This window comes from Moschus berezovskii, chromosome Y (genome assembly GCF_049115385.1).
Source record: "Moschus berezovskii isolate FMDL1 chromosome Y, NW_MosBer_1.0, whole genome shotgun sequence".
In the NCBI taxonomy this organism is placed as follows: domain Eukaryota; kingdom Metazoa; phylum Chordata; class Mammalia; order Artiodactyla; family Moschidae; genus Moschus; species Moschus berezovskii.
This window is the reverse complement of record NC_142489.1, coordinates 68571790-68583282: the sequence shown is the minus strand read 5'-3', so window position 1 is coordinate 68583282 and position 11493 is coordinate 68571790. Positions and strand designations below refer to the sequence as shown.

Sequence of the window (11493 nt, the reverse complement as noted above, 5' to 3'; positions counted from 1 at the left end):
TAGTGATGCTTGAATTCACATTCGAAGAAATCTGCCTCTAGGTGATTGCTAACACCATCGTGATTATCTTGGTCTTGAAGATAGATTTTGTACAGTTCTTCTGTGTATTCTTGCCACCCCTTTTAATCATCACCTCAATAGATGCAAAAAAAAAAAAAAACTTTGATAAAATTCAACAAGCATGTGTGATAAACAGTCTTTCCAGAAACTGAGCCTAGCAAACATTACCTCAACATAGTAAAAGGATGCAAATCCAAACTATAGTGAGGTATAATTTTACACTATTCTCTGTGGTGATCATCATAGAAATTGACAGTAGGGCTCTTCCTTGGTGATCCAGTGTCTAAGACACCATGATTCCAAATCAGGGGTTCCATGTTTGATTCCTGGTTAGGGAAATAAACTCCATATGCAGCATTTAAGACCTGGTGTAACCAAATAATGAAGCAAATGTGTGTGTGTACGTGTGTACATATATATAATACAATTTTAAAATATAATACAAATATAATTAAAATATATAAATAAAATAAAATATATAAAATATGATTAAAATAAAATAAAAATTTATAGTATAAATATAATATACCAACATTTATATTATAAATTAACAAATATTATATATATGTATATATATCATATATGTATATATATATATATACACACACACATATAAACTTTAAAGCAATGAATGAAGGAGATGATGTGGAGGAAAGGGAACATTCTCTAGTGTTTTGCAGTTCAGTTCAGCTCAGTTGTTCAGCCGTGTCCTACTCTTTGAGACCCAGTGAATCACAGCACGCCCGGCCACCCTGTACATCACCAACTCCCACCGAGATAGAGCAGAGTATGAATGTTCTTTAGAAAAGTATTAATAAAACTACCATATGTCCAAATTCCACTATTTGACATATACACAGATGAAACTACCATTAGGACAAAAAAAGAAAAAGCATGTGTATCCCAGCATCCACTGCAATACCATTTACATTAAATAAGTTATGTAACAATCTAGGTGTCCTCTACTGATGAATGGATAAAGAAGCTGTAGTACATCCTTAGGATGGAAAATTTCTCATCTAGAAAAAGGAAAATCTTGGATTATTTCTTGAGATATGAATGTATCTAGAGCCTATTATATAGAATGAAGTAATTCAGAAAGAGGAACTCCAATATTGTAGATTAATGCATATATGTAGAATCTAAAATCCTGGTTCTGAAGAATCTATCTGAAAGGTGGGAAAAGAAATGCAGAGGTAAAGAACAGACTTGGACACAGAAGTATAAGTAGAGAGTGACACGATTTGAGCAAGATACTCTGACATATGTACAATACCAAGTATGAAGTAGTTAGCTGGCGAGAAGCTCCTCCTCAGGACTCTGGTATGCCCTAGACGAGTGGACTGTGGGGTAACAGAGGAGGCTCAAGAGCAGGTGAGAGGGCTGCTCAAAAGGGAATCTCATGTATATATACTGATAGCCGATTTACATTGTGGTACAGCAGAAAGTAACAAACATTGTAAAGCTATTATTCTCCAATTTCAAATTGTTTCTTAAATTGAAAAATGATAGTCACTCCTTGGCCAACTTGGGGAAATAACAAGAAATGCATCACAGTGCATATGTCAAGTAAAATATATACTGGTGCGTTTGTCAAGTAAAATCTGCATCAAGGACTGCTTTAGTATGTATAGACAAACCATAAAGCAAAAACTTCAAATTCAGAGCTAAAATAGCCAGAATCAATTCAGACTCTAGGCATAAGTATTTCTCACTTCATTTGACTGCCATTTTTTTTTCTTTTTTGTTATTTAATATTTTTAAAATTTATTCATTTTAATTGGAGGCTAATTACTTTACATTATTTTATTGGTTTTGCCATACATTGACATGAATCTGCCCCGGGTGCACATGTGTTCCCCATCTTGAACCCCCTCCCACATCCCTCCCAATGCCATCCCTCTGGTTCATCCCAATACACTAGCCCTGAATATACTACATCATGCATCGAACGTGGACTGGGAATTCATTTCACATATGATAATATATGTTTAAATGCCATTCTCGGAAATCATTCCACCCTCACTCTCTCCCACAGAGGCGCTGGGTTGGATGCACATCCCTGGTCTGAGCCACTCAGGTTCAGGTACTCAGGTACTCCACAAAGACACAGACTTGTTTGGGCCTTCGCTTTGTGCCCTTCCTCGGTGTAAGCAGCTCAGGTGACCAGCTGTTTGGCCAGCAGGGTCGCTGTGCTTATCGCCTCCCCAGTCCCTGCTGCTTGGTTTTCTGGGCATACAACCAGAGCACCTTCTCAGGCAGATGTTAACTGGCCAGAAACATAAGAAGTCCTGGCAAGCAAAGAAGTCTGCCTGCATTTTGGTATCGGATGACTTTCTGGGACCGTGATTGCCCCCTACTGGCCCTGCCTGACCTCCCCTGTCTGTCTCTGTGGGAGATGGGCCTTGGCAGCTGGCTAGTTCTGCTCAGTCCTTTTTTCTGTGAGCCGGTCTCGCAAAGTCTTAGGTTAGGGCCTTTTGGCGGGATAGCTATCCCACAGTCTGCTTTGTTATCTTCAGTTAGCTCTTTCAGATTGCCCTCGGGGAATTCAGGCTGGGTCCTCAATGAATCCTGCACCTCCCTGCCCAGCCCCAACTTGCTAATGGTGGATGCGGGTGTCTGCACTGCTTCTCTGCTGGGAATTACCACTGGGAGAGTAATCTGTGGGTTTTGATTATTTTTCTCTTTTTCTTCCCACTTATGTTGCCCTCTGAGGTCCAAACTCGCCATGAACTCACAAGTGAGAGTGTTTCCTGGTGTTCAGAACTTTTTAAACTTCTCCCTTTTTTATGCCTCCCTTCCCAGGTCAGAGTTCCATCCCTACCTCTTTTGTCTCTCTTTGTATCTTTTATGTTTTTTCCTACCTCCTTTTGAAGCCAATGGGCTGCTTTTCTGGGTGCCTGATGTCCTCAGCCGGCATTCAGTTGTTTCGTGGAATTTACTCAGTGTTCAAAGGTTCTTTTGATGAATTTGAGGGAGAGAAAGTGGTCTCCCCATCATTTTCCTGCACCATCTCCTTCCTTTCCTCCATTTTTTTTATTTCTAAAAGTAAAGAAGGATTATCAGTTGATGTCACCGATTTATAGAAACATGAATTCGTTCATATTTTAGTACCTAATAGTAAGCCTCTGATATTCAGAAGTATCCTAAGTAGGAAATTATAAATGTAGTTTGAAAGCTGAGGTCTGTCAAGGATCATTTATTTTAAAATCCTGGAATTTGTGCTGCTGCTGCTGCTAAGTCACTTCAGTCGTGTCCGACTCTGTGTGACCCCATAGACAGAAGCCCACCAGGCTCCCCCGTCCCTGGGATTCTCCAGGCAAGAACACTGGAGTGGGTGGCCATTTCCTTCTCCAATGTGTGAAAGTGAAAAGTGAAAGTGAAGTCGCTCAGTCGTGTCTGACCCTTAGCGACCCCACGGACTGCAGCCTATCCGGCTCCTCCATCCATGGGATTTTCTAGGCAAGAGTACTGGAGTGGTTTGCCATTGCCTTCTCCGGGAATTTGTGCTACGGACTGGGAAAAATGCACAGCAAAAATTTTGAGAATTGTATTTTCTTCAGCCAGACTTAAATCCTGAGGGGAGAGCAGCATGGGGAACACATGTAAACCCATGGCTTATTCATAGCAATGAATGGCAAAAACCACTACAATACTGTAATTATTTTACTGCTCCAACTAAAATAAATAAATGTTAAAAATGTTGTACAATCATAATGAATGTGATTTGTCTCAAAACATTTTTGATTAAAAGACTTGTCTACTATTAGTATAGAAACTAGGGTTCCTTTATTATTTATTGCTTGGATGAAATTTTACTTGCACACTAATTCTATTTTTTTTATTTTTAATTATTATTTTTTATTGGTGGCTAATTACTTTACAATATTATATTGGTTTTGCAATACTTTGACATTAATCCTCCCCAGGTGCACACGTGCTCCCCTTCTTGAACCCCCCTCCCACATCCCTCCTCCCTTTATCCTACTCCCGGGTCATCCATGTGCACCAGCCCCAAATGTCCTGCAACATTTGTCGAACCTGGACTGGTGATTCGCTTCACATGTGATAATATACATGTTCCAATGCCATTCTCCTAAATCATCCCTCTCCCACAGAGTCCAAAAGACTGTTCTATACACCTGTGTCTCTTTTGCTGTCTCATATACAGGGTCATCGTTACCATCTTTCAAAATTGTTTGCATTAGTATACTATATTGTTGTTTTTCTTCCTGGCTTACTTCACTCTGTATAATAGGCTCCAGTTTCATCCACCTCATTAGAACTGATTCAAATGTATTCTTTTTAATGGCTGAGTAAAACTCCTTTGTGTATAGGTACCAAAGCTTCCACATCAATTCATCTGCAGATGGACATATAGGTTGCTTCCATGTTCTTGCTATTATAAACAGTGCTGCAATGAACAATCGAGTGTACGTGTTTCTTTCAAATCCGGTTTCTTCAGTATTTATGCCCAGGAGTGCGACTGCTGGATCGTATGGCAGTTCTATTTCCAGTTTTTTAAAGGAATTTCCACACTGTTCTCCATAGCGGTTGTAGTAGTTTTCATTCCCATCAACAGTGTAACAGGGTTCCCTTTTCTCCAAACCCTCTCCAGCATTTATTGCTTGTAGACTTTTGGATAGCAGCCATTCTGACTTGTGTGAAATGGTACCTCTTTGTCATCTTGATTTGCATTTCTCTGATTATGAGGGATGTTGAGCAGTTTTTCATGTGCTTGTTAGCCATCTGTATGTCTTCTTTGGATAAATGTCTGTTTAGATCTTTGGCCCATTTTTTGACTGGGTCATTTATTTTCCTGGAATTGAGCTGCAGGAGCTGCTTGTATATTTTGGAGAATAATTCTTTGTCAGTTGCTTCAGTGGCTATTATTTTCTCCCATTCTGAAAGCTGTCTTTTCACCTTGTTTATAGTTTCCTTTGCCGTGCAGAAACTTTTAATTTTCATTAGGTCCCATTTGTTTATTTTGCTTTTAGTTCCAATATTCTGGGAGGTGGCTCATGGAGGATCCTGCTGTGATTTATGTCAGAGAGTGTTTTGCCTATGTTCTCCTCTAGGAGTTTTATAGTTTCTGGTCTTACATTTAGATCTTTAATCCATTTTGAGATTGTTTTCGGGTATGATGTTAGGGAGTGTTCTAGTTTCATTCATTTACCAGTTTCCCCAACACCACTTGTTAAAGAATCTGTCTTTTCTCCATTTTAAATTCTTGCCTCCTTTGTCATAGTGAAGGTGTCCATAGGTGCATGGATATATCTCTGGAATTTCTATTCTGTTTCATTGATCTATATTTCTGTCTTTATGCCAGTACCATACTGTCTTGATGATTGTGGCTTTGTAGTAGAGCTTGAAGTTCAGCAGGTTGATTCCCTCAGTTCCATTCTTCTTCAAGATTGCTTTGGCTATTCGCGGTTTTTTGTATTTCCATACAAACTGTGAGATTACTTGTTGTAGCTCTGTGAAAAATACTGTTGGTAGCTTGATACGGATTGCATTGAATGCATGTTACTTTAGGTAGTATACTCATTTTCACAATTATCGGGGACCAGCCTCGATATGGCCCAGGATATCCTCGGGATGAACGGTGTCGGCGTCAGTGAGAGAGAGAGAGAGAGACAAAACCCAAGCACGGGGTTTGCTCTGTTTACGTAGGTCGCAGGCGCCCTCTTGAATCACCGGAGGCACCCCACCAGGGCACCACCTCAAGTGGGTCTTAGAAGCCCAGGCAGATAAATAAAAGCAGAGGGCCAAGCACTCCAAGGATCTCAACCAGAAAAAGGAGAATAGAGAAAAGGACGGAAAAAGAGAAAGAACGACATGGGGAGACCAAGCTTCAGTGAGCAAGGCCCAAAACCTTATTTTCCAGTGCAGCTTTTATACCCTAAGTTTTACACATAAAAACTAGAGAAAGGGAGATATAGAGTCACGCCAAAAACACGTGGGGTCTGCAGTCTTGACCCTTATCAAAATCAGGGCTTATTTTTGTATATCTCATGATACACAAACCTTTTAGGTGATTTACATCATCTTCTGGCCAGGAGGCCTGCTGACATTTTATGGCCCTCTCTCCTAACAAAGGTTAGTTAGCTAGAAAAAGTCTTATATTCTTTTAAAGTGATTTTCGTAAAGTCAGGTGCTAGACACATGACAAAGTTACATTCCTATAAGGCAAAAGTGTAGTGAGCTACAAGAAAGGAATTTATTAACTTAAGATCTGATGTGGTTAAATCAAAAGCTACTACTTATATTCTCTACCTGTGATTAATATATTTCCGAAGTACAATAGATAAACTTTGCAACAAGCATAGATTCAACAATAAAATCTTTTTTTAGTACTATTCTAATGATTTTTACTTCTTCAACAAATTCCTGTATTTTAGAATATTAGGCTTTCTGTCCTTGCATGGCTGGGAGGCTGTAAACAGTCACATTCATAGTTGTAAGAGCCCGGACAAACTTGTCATGCAAGTTAGAAAGCTATCAGAGGGACTTGGATTGGAACACTCCTATTAAGCCGAGGAGAACTTTTAACTACAGCTTTGAATTAATGTTTTCAGAGTTAGGTGGTTGGGGGGAAGCCCCCATAAGTATTAGAAGACTTGATAAGAGGTGTAAGATAGTAAGGCAGTCAGACTCCGGTTTTCATTGGGGTAGATGCTCGGGTAAGTCCAGGGGGTTCCTCGAGTCCTGATTAGCCTTTGCCCGTCAGGCCTCTTCCCCAATTCACCATTGCCACGGGTAGGATTTCCCTTGCTGGCTCCCGGCACACAATATTTATTCTTCTAATCCATGAACATGGTATATTTCTCCATCTATTAGTGTCCTATTTAATTTCTTTCACCAGTGTCTTATAGTTTTCTATAGAAGTCTTTTGTTCCTTTCCTCCTCCCAGCCCAACCACTCCCTATCCCAATTTTAGCACGGCACTGGCCTCAGTCTTGACAGGAAGGGGACGGGCCCAAGATGGCAGCAGCCGACGGCAACAACTTGTTCTACCCCATCACGGTGCTCATAGACGAGCTCCGCAACGAGGATGTTCAACTTTGCCCCAACAGCATCTAGAAGCTGTCCACCATTGCTTTGACCCTTGGGGTCGAAAGGGCCTAGAGTAAACTTCTGCCCTTCCTTACAGTCACAGTCTACGATGAGGACGAGGTCCTTTTGGACCTGGCAGAGCAGCCGGGCACCTTTACCACTCTGGTGGGTGGCCTCGAGTACATGCACTGCCTGCTGCTGCCCTTGAAGTTGCTGGACATGGTGGAGGAGACGGTCCCTGCGGGATATCTCGCATGAGCACTCCCCCTCCGATCTTGAGGTCCACTTCGTGCCCCTGATGAAGTGGCTGGCGGGTGGAGCCTGGTTCACCTCCCACACTTCAGCCTGCGACCTCTTCTCTGTCTGCTACCCCCATGTGTCCAGTGCCATCAAGGCAGAGCTTCAACAGTACTTCCAGAACCTATGCTCAGATGACACCCCCATGGTGCAGTGACCCACAGCCTCCAAGGTTGGGGAGTTCGCCAAGGTGCTGGAGCTGGACAACATCAAGAGCGAGATCATCCCCATGTTCTCCAACCTAGCCTCTGACGAGCAGGACTCGGTGCGGCTGCTAGCAGTGGAGGCATACGTGAACATCGCCCAACTCCTCCCCCAGGAGACCTTGGAGGACCTGGTGATGCCCACCCTGTGCCAGGCTGCTGAGGACAAGTCCTGGCGCGTCCATTACATGGTGGCCGACAAGTTCACAGGGCTCCAGAAAGCAATGGGGCCTGAAATCACCCAGAAGAACCTGGGTCCTTCCTTCCAGAACCTGATGAAAGACTGTGAGGCTGACTGAGATGAGGGCTGCTGCCTCCCACAAGGTCAAAGAATTCTGTGAAAATCTCTCCGCTGACTGTCGGGAGAATGTGATCATGACCCAGATCTTGCCCTGCATCAAGGAGCTGGTGTCTGATGCCAACCAGCACGTCAAGTCAGCCCTGGCCTCCATCATCATGGGCCTCTTTCCGATCCTGGGCAAAGACAGCATTATCCTGCACCTCTTCCTGGCCCAGTTGAAGGACGAGTGCCCGGAGGTGCGGCTGAACATCATCTCCAACCTGCACTGCATGAACGAGGTGATCGGCATCAGGCAGCTGTTGAAGTCCCTACTCCCTGCCATCGTGGAGCTTGCGGAGGATGCCAAGTGGCGGGTGCGGCTGGCCATCATCGAGTATATCCCTCTGCTGGCGGGACAACTGGGGGTGGAGTTCTTTGATGAGAAATTCAACTCCTTGTGCATGGCCTGGCTTGTGGATCATGTCTATGCCATCCGCGAGGCGGCCACCAGAAACCTCAAGAAGCTGGTGGAGAGGTTCAGGAAGGAGTGGGCCCATGCGACTATCATCCACAAGGTCTTGGCCATATCTGGGGACCCCAACTACCTGCACCGCATGGCCACACTCTTCTGTATCAATGTGCTGTCTGAGATCTGCAGGCAGGACATCACCACCAAGCACATGCTGCCCACCGTGCTGCACATGCCCGGGGACCCTGTTGCCAACGTCCGCTTCAACGTGTCCAAGTCCCTGTAGAAGATCGGGCCCATCCTGGACAACAGCATGCTTCAGAGCGAGGTCAAGCCCGTCCTTGAGAAGCTGACCCAGGACCAGGACGTGGACGTCAAGTACTTCGCCCAGGAGGCTCTGACTGTTCTGTCTCTCGCCTGATGCTGGAAGAGGACCCACCGCCGGCCTACGGTGTCCACCCTCCCCCGCCAGGCCCCTCCCTGGGGGGATAGTGGGGGTCCCTTGGCTGTCACTCCCCGTGCATGGTCTGACCCCAGGTCCCTCTCCCGGCACGGTTCCTCCCTCAGACCGGGACTCCGACTCCTCACATCCACCCCTCACGGGGCTGGGGTCACACAGGGTGGGACGGAGCAGAGCCCTGGGAGGATGGGGCCGCTCCCGCCAGGTGGGGAGTGGGGCGAGCACCCCGGTCTCCAGCCAGTGCTGCTGCATGGGGGCCCCTCCTCCATCTCCTCTGCCTCCCTCCCTTCCTCCTGGTGGTTTTTTGTGTTAGTTGTGCCGTTTTTATTTTAGTCCCTTTCCCCCCTTTTCACAGAGAAATAAATGTCTAGAAATTAAAAAAAAAGAAGCCTTTTGTTGCTTTATGTAGATATATCTCTAAGTATTTTATTATTTTTGTTGCAGCAGTGAATGGAATAGTTTCCTTAATTTCTCTTTCTATTTTCTCATTATTAGTATATAGGAATTCAAGGGATTTCTGTGTGTTGATTTTACATCCTACAACTTTACTGTATTCATTGATTAGCTCTAGTAGTTTTCTGGTAGAGTCTTTAGGGTTTTCTGAGTAGAGGATCATGTCATTGGCAAACAATGAGGGTTTTACCTCTTTTCCAGTTTGGATTACTTTGATGTCTTTTTCTGCTCTGATTATTGTGCCCAAAACTTCCAGAACTATGTTGAACAGTAGTGGTAAGAGTGGCCACCATTGTCTTGTTCCTGACTTTAGGGGAAATGCTTTCAATCTTTCACTGTTGAGGATAATGTTTGCTGTGGGTTTGTCATATTAGCATAGGCTTAATGAAGGACAAATCTAATGAAGTCTCCCATAGGAATACTGAAAAGCCCACAAGCATGACAAAATTAGAGCCTCTTTAGCTTACTACTCCCATACCAGAAATAATATATAAGAAACTGAGCGATTAGGTACCAAAATACTCACCAAAATACTGGGATATTTTTAGTATCATGTAGATTTAAATCCCTAGGAATTAAGAACAGCATTGTAAACCATATGAGGTTTCTTCCTGTACGTTCAATTCAGTTCAGTTAAGTCGCCCAGTCATGTCATATCACAAGTAAAACCAGTTAATATTTAATGTTTAATATTTTAAGGGTTAAGATGACATATCCTGCCTGTTAACTTGTGGTATTTTGTCTGGTCATACATTGCTCTTGTTTGAAATGTTTTACACAGGCCTTCACAAATGGGATTTTGCATAGGGAAGTGGAGAAGAAAATGGCAATCCACTCCAGTGTTCTTGCCTGCAGAATCCAAGGGAAGGGGGAGCCTGGTGGGCTTCCGTCTATGGGGTCACACAGAGTCGGACACGACTGAAGTGACTTAGCAGCAGCAGCAGTGGGTTTGTCATATATAGCTTTTATTATGTTGAGGTATGTTCTTTCTATTCCCATCTTCTGGAGGGTTTTTATCATAAATCCATGTTGAATTTTGTCAAAGGCTTTCTCTGCATCTATTGAGATATCCATTTTTTTTTTCAGTTTGTTAATGTGCTGTATTACATTGACTGATATACTGATATTGAAGAATCATTGCATTCTTGGGATAAAGCCCACTTGGTCATCATGTATGATGTTCTTTATGTGTTGTTGGATTCTGATTGTCAGGATTTTGTGAAGGAATTTTGCATCTATGTTCATCAGTGATATTGGGCTGTAGTTTTCTGTTTTTGTGAGATCTTTGACAGGTTTTGTGATTAGGGTGATGGTGGCCTCATAGAATGAGTTTGGAAGTTTCCCTTCCTCAGCAATTTTCTGGAATAGTTTGAGTAGAATAGGTGTTACCTTTTCTCTAAATTTTTGGTAGAATTCAGCTGTTATGCTTTCTGGCCCTGGGTTTTTGTTTGCTGGGAGATTTCTGATTACAGCTTCGATTTCCGTGCTTGTGATGGGTCTGTTAAGATTTTGTATGTCTTCCTGGTTCAGTTTTGAAAACTTGTATTTTTCTAAGAATTCGTCTATTTCTTCCAAGTTGTCAATTTTATGGCCATATAATTTCTGATAGCAGTCTCTTATGATCCTTTATATTTCTGTGTTGTCTATTGTGATCTCTCCTTTTTCTTTTCTGGTTTTATTGATTTGGATTTTCTCCCTTTGTTTCTTGATGAGTCTGGCTAGTGGTTGGTAAATTTTATTTACCCTCTCAAAGAGCCAGCTTTTGGTTTTGCTGATTTTTGCTATGGTCTCTTTAATTTAATTTGCGTTTATTTCTGCCTTAGTTTTAAGATTTCTTTCCTTCTGCTAACCCTGGGGTTCTTCATTTCTTCCTTTTCTAGTTTCTTTAGATGTAGAGTTAGATTACTTAGTTGACTATTTTCTTGTTTCTTGGGGTACGCCTATATTTCTATGAACTTTCCCCTTAGCATGGCTTTCACAGTGTTCCATAAGATTTGGTTTGTTGTGTTTCCATTTTCATTCATTTCTATGCACATTTTGATTTCTCTTTTGATTTCTTCTATGATTTATTGGCTATTCAGCAGCGTGTTGTTCAGCCTCCATATGCTGGCATTTTTAATAGTTTTTCTCTTGTAGTTGAGATCAAATCTTTCTGCACTGTGGGCAGAAAAGATGCTTGAAAATTTTCAATTTTTTTTGTATTTACCAAGTCAAA

At 42.6% G+C, this 11493-nt stretch overlaps 1 pseudogene; it reads left to right on the top strand.

Moving 5' to 3' along the window:
* Nucleotides 1-7044: 7044 nt before the first annotated feature.
* LOC148773150 (serine/threonine-protein phosphatase 2A 65 kDa regulatory subunit A beta isoform pseudogene) lies at nt 7045-8920 on the top strand (annotated as a pseudogene).
* The last annotated feature ends 2573 nt before the right edge of the window (nt 8921-11493 follow it).